A 5625-nucleotide genomic window follows, 5' to 3' on the forward strand; every position below is an offset into this window, starting at 1 on the left:
TTTATGATTCTCTTCAACAGTGTTCATCCAATACTTTTAGGAAATTCACTTGCTTTTCTTGTTTACTCGATTTTTCCAATGGGAATGTGCAGTTCTTCAGCCGTGCCAAAAATAAGAGAGAAATAGATTAGATTCTTCATCCATATAGTTAACAACATTCTCTCTACAAAAAAAGGCTTCTCAAAAATTATTCCTTCAAATTCTAATCAGAAAAAGGAAATTTAATATAACGACTCCGGACTATATCCAATTCTAATAGTTTGAAGGTGAAAAGTTGAAAGTGATCATTATAGCATTAAACGCAAGTAAATTAGCCACACCATCATGGCTACTATTGTTGATGTAGTTTCATCTTGTGTTTTGATGCTAGTTAGGTATGGGTAGTGCCTTGGAAACTCTGTGCAGACAAGCTTATGGAGCTAAGCAATACCACATGTTGGGAGTGTATTTGCAACGCTCTTGGATTGTGCTCTTTCTTGTTCCAGTCCTCCTCCTACCAATTTATATCTTTGTCACCGTCATTCTGAAGTTGATGGGTCAGCCAGATGATATTGCAGAACTATCCAGATGAGTTTCAATCTGGTTCATTCTTCAACACTTTGCATTTGTATTTATGTTTCCCATTCACATATACCACAAATCATAGTGGAAAAACCTGGTCATTGCCTAGCTTTCTATAGCTTCCTTGGTGCTTCATATTGCCCTAGGCTGACTTTTTATCGTTAAATTGGAAATGGGACTTGTGGGAGAAACCATTACATTGGCTTATGGTGGGTGCTTGCAATTGGCCAGTTTCATTATGTTACCTATGGAGGTTGCCCCCATATGTGGACCAGGCTGTCGAGTAATGCATTCAGAGACTTATGGCCTTTTTTGAAGCTCTCTGTTGTGTTGGGTGTGATGTTATGGTTAGTTGAACACAAATCACTCTTGAAAGGGTTCTTGTTGGTTGATTCTAATTTCAACACAAAAGGAGCTGACATTATTTCTCCTCTCTTCAATTTAGAGAATTGGTATTACAGAGCGTTGGTCCTCCTAACAGGGAAACTACCAGATCCTCAATTTGCAATGGATTCCCTTTCTATCTAGTAAAACCTGCTTCTTTGTTTCTTATTAGAATGATGCATGGTAATCAAATTCACATTCTGATATTTTGAGACTTGAAATTCATTCCTTTCAACATGAACATTAATGGCTGGGAGATGATGATACCACTTTGGATTCTTTGTTGCAGCTAGGCATGCTCAGTGTTCTAGTATTTTGGATAACACTTAATGTTTTTTTTCTAAGAATGTGCATGGGTTTGATTTGGTCTATTATAATATTTTATGTTTGAGACTTAGTTGTAATTTGAACCTGATTATTGCAAAGTGTGAGGATTACCAATGAGCTAGGAGTTGGAAATGGCACGAGGTGTTTTGTTTTGGGTTCTCATAGTGGTGTTCCACCAGGATTTTTCTTTGTTGTTAACAATCAGTTCAGTCATCAAATACATGGTTTCTAGAATGGTTATTTTGCTGGCGTTTATGATTTTCTTCAACAGTGTTCAACCAATACTTTCAAGGAATGCACTTGCTTTTCTTGTCTACTCAACTTGCCAATGGGAATCTGCAGTTCTTCATCCATGCCAAAAATAAGAGAGAGATAGATCAGACTGTTCACACATATAGTTAACAACATTCTCTCTACAAAATAAGGTTCTTTGAAAATTATCCCTTCAAATTATAATCAGAAAAAGGAAATTTAATATAACGAATTCAGACTGTATCTAATTCTAACAGTTTGGAGTTAAAAAATTGAAATTGATCACTATAACATTAAACGCAAGTAAATCAGACATGCCATCATGGGTGCTATTGTTGATGGAGTTTCATCTTGTGTTTTAATGCCAGTTTGGTATGGGTAGTGCCTCGAAACTTTGTGTGGTCAAGCTTATGGAGCTAAGAAATACCACATGCTGGGAGTGTATATGAAATGCTCTTAGATTGTTCTCTTTCTTGTTGCAGTCCTCCTCCTACCAATTTATATCTTTTCCAACCCCATCAACTTTGCCACCTCCATTCTCAAGTTGATGGGTCAGCCAGATGATTTTGCAGAACTATCCAGAGCAGTTTCAATATTATTCATTCATCAAACACTTTTCATTTGTATTTATGTTTCCCATTCACAGATACCACCTGTCACAGTTGAAAAACATGGCCATTTCTTGGCTTTCTGTAGCTTCCTTGGTGATTCATATTTCCCTACGCTGGATTTTTATCGTTAAATTGGAAATGGGACTTGTGGGAGCAGCCATTACATTGGCTTTCGCATGGTGGGTGCCTACAACTGGCCAGTTTCTTTATGTTACCTATGGAGGTTTCCCCCATACGTGGATCAGGCTGTCGAGAAATGCATTCAGAAACTTGTGGCCTTTTCTCAAGCTCTCTGTCGCATCAGGTGTGATGCTATGGTTAGTTGAACACAACTCACTCTTGAAAGGATTCTTGTTTGGTTGATTCTAATTTTAGCACAAAAGGATCTAACATTATTTCTCCTCTTCAGTTTAGAGAATTGGTATTACAAAGAGCTGGTCCTCCTCACAGGGAAACTACCATATCCTCAAGTTGCAATGGATTCCCTTTCTATCTGGTAAAACCTACTTCTCTGTTTCTTATTACAATGATGCATGGCAATTAAATTCACATTCTAATATTTTGAGACTTGAACTTCGTTCCTTTCAGCATGAACATTAATGGCTGGGAGATGATGATACCCCTTAGATTCTTTGTTGCAGCTGGGTATGTTCAGTGTTCTAGTATTTTGGATAACACCTAATGTTATTTTTTTTAAGAATGTGCATGGGTTTCATTTGGTCTATTATAATATTTTCTATTTGAGACTTAGTTGTAATTTTAGTCTAATTATTGCAGAGTGAGGATTGCCAATGAGCTAGGAGCTAGAAATGGCAGGGGAGCTAAATTTTCAATAATTGTTTCTACAACTACTTCAAGTGAAATAGGTGTTGTGTTTTGGGTTCTGATAGTGGTCTTCCACCAGGATTTTACTCTGTTGGTCACAAGTAGTTCAATCATCAAAGACATGATTTCTAGCATGGTTATTTTGATGGCGTTTATGATTCTCTTCAACAGTGTTCAACCAGTACTTTCAGGCAATGCACTTTCTTTTCTCGTCTACTTGACTTTGCTAATGTTTCATAGTATATTTATGTTTTACATTATCTAGGCATTTTGCAGTGCGGAATGTTGTTACCAACAGATTTTGATGGATGAACGGAAGGAAACATTTCTTGCTTCTACACCATCTCGGTCAAGTGCTTCTTCTTACAGTGGCAATTTTTTTTAACCAGTACAGATATGTTGCATAATAGAGGAATAAGAGTTATGCGCCATCCATACTGTGTAAAATAAAAGGTGTTTTAATGTATGTGTTGTTTCCTCTGAGGAGTCGTAGCAAAATAGAGTCTTAGATGACATAAAAATATATGTGTTTTTAATGTTGAGGAAAAAGGATGGGATGGGGTGGGCTTTTCGGAAGCACACTTTTTTGGGACAAGCTTTTTGTTGTCTGCAAGTTTTAAGTTTTATCACAAGCTATGTACAGGGATGGACCCCAAATGCTTCCCAATGTATATGAGTTTCTTAATAATACTTGCCTGTAGTCAATCCCATATAAATCTAGAAGGTTGAAAGAGCTGAGGCAGAGATAGAGGGAGGTAGGCTCATTCATGCATATGAATTTCTATGTCATTATGATGGCTTAAATGACAACTACAGTAGAAAACCATATGCTCTTATATTTCGTATAATGACTTAAGATGGTCATCATGTTGACAGAATATTAGTTAAGTATATAGTTGATTTTTTATGTGTTTTCCACATATTGTGATCAAAACTTAGCACTAAATGCTCAGAACTCAAGCTTTATTATGTGTTCTCTGAGTTTCATTTGAGGATGAATTGTACTACATTGGAGAATGATATTTTTTGGTTATGTTGTTTCTGCACATTATATTGCCAGGATGATGTTTTGTTTTGAAGTTTCACAAAGAAACTTGAAATGTAATTTTTGGATAGTGTTTGTGGATTCATTCAATGAATACCACCATTACATTGATACTGCTATATAAATAACATATCTGATGTTATATGGGAACATGGTTTTAAGGACTGCCGGGTGAAGCCATTGCCAATTTGAGTCAGTTGGCCTTCTTAAGCCTGGGTAGAAGTAGCCTCAATAGCAAGATATAAGAAGCCATCATGAGTTGACCTTAAATCTATATGCAAATAATTTGTGGCAGAATAGCTAAAGCAACTACCGATTTGAGAGTTGAACCAAGATTTTCAGCCAATGGCAGTTCTTTGTTCTCATTCTAATCCCTTCTTTGTCTATATTTTGCATTTTTGGCTATTTGCATCAAAGCTTCAGTTAATACTCAATGGCAACTGGACAGAGGCTTTCTAGCATCTATGTCAGTTTTCTCTGTTCATTGTTCCTCGACCAACTGTATCCAGTGTGCTGCTCAATGGGAATATGGACACAGCATTTGCAGCTTCTATAACAATCTTCGTCAGTGTAATCACTTCTTGGTCACTAGGGCCAGAATCTTGGGCTAACTCTATCAAGCTGCTGGATTTAATGGAAAATGCAGTGACTGTGATTTTGCAGGTACCTAGCACTTTTTCAATGACCTTAGAATTTTAAGTTGAGCAGTGGGTTTTGTTTCCCTTAATTGTTCATATGGTTTTTGTATTTGTGAATTGATCACAGATCTTATTTACTTATTATAATAATTGTGCAGGTGTTGATCTAAACGGATCTTTGAAGCTTGTTTGTTATGGTGTTGGTTTTATCCAACAGTAAATTCACCATGACAAGTTCTGAGAATTTGCAATCATGAATGTTTGGAACATCTGGTGAAATGAACAGAGTATACTTGCTTAACAATAGCATGGGAAGCCTTAAGAGCCTACCATTTGTCTGAAAGGGAAAATACATGTTCCTCTTTCTCAACAATTACTCTGGACTAGTTATAGCCAAGTATCTGAGTATTTTATTTAACAACCATTGTTGACAAATCCGAACAGGTACACAGGTTCAAATATTTGATTGTGATTTCATTTCAAATAAAAAGTGCATAAATATCAGACCAGCTAGAGGCGTGCAGTGCAGTGGTTCTTTTTATCTAACAGTAAATTCACCATGACAAGTTCTGAGAATTTGCAATCATGAATGTTTGGAACATATGGTGAAATGAACAGAGTACTTGCTTAACACTAGCATGGGAAGCCTTAAGAGCCTGCCATTTGTCTGAAAGGGAAAATACATGTTCCTCTTCCTCAACAATTACTCTGGACTAGTTAGCCAAGTATCTGAGCATTTTATGTAACAACCATTGTTGACAAATCCGAACAGGTACAGAGGTTCAAATCTTTGATTGTGATTTCATTTCAAAGAAAAAATGCATAAAGATCAGACCAGCCAGAGGCGTGCAGTGCAGTGGTTCTTCTCCACGACCAAATCCTATTGGATGGTCCCTCTCAAAAGTTATATGGAAATTGAATCCATTTGAGGTGTGTGCAATTAGACAAAGATTTTGGATTAAAACCCATTGCAAAATAAAGG

At 36.7% G+C, this 5625-nt stretch overlaps 1 long non-coding RNA gene across 1 annotated transcript; it reads left to right on the plus strand.

Moving 5' to 3' along the window:
- Positions 1-4408: 4408 nt before the first annotated feature.
- On the plus strand, positions 4409-4857 carry LOC149179101 (uncharacterized). The gene is made up of 2 exons (XR_016258898.1): positions 4409-4668; positions 4802-4857. It is a non-coding gene; the product is annotated as an uncharacterized LOC149179101 (long non-coding RNA).
- The last annotated feature ends 768 nt before the right edge of the window (positions 4858-5625 follow it).

The sequence above is a fragment of the Pinus tabuliformis genome, chromosome 4_1 (genome assembly GCF_031772625.1).
Source record: "Pinus tabuliformis cultivar Carrire ecotype Pingquan chromosome 4_1, CPIR1, whole genome shotgun sequence".
Lineage (NCBI taxonomy): Eukaryota > Viridiplantae > Streptophyta > Pinopsida > Pinales > Pinaceae > Pinus > Pinus tabuliformis.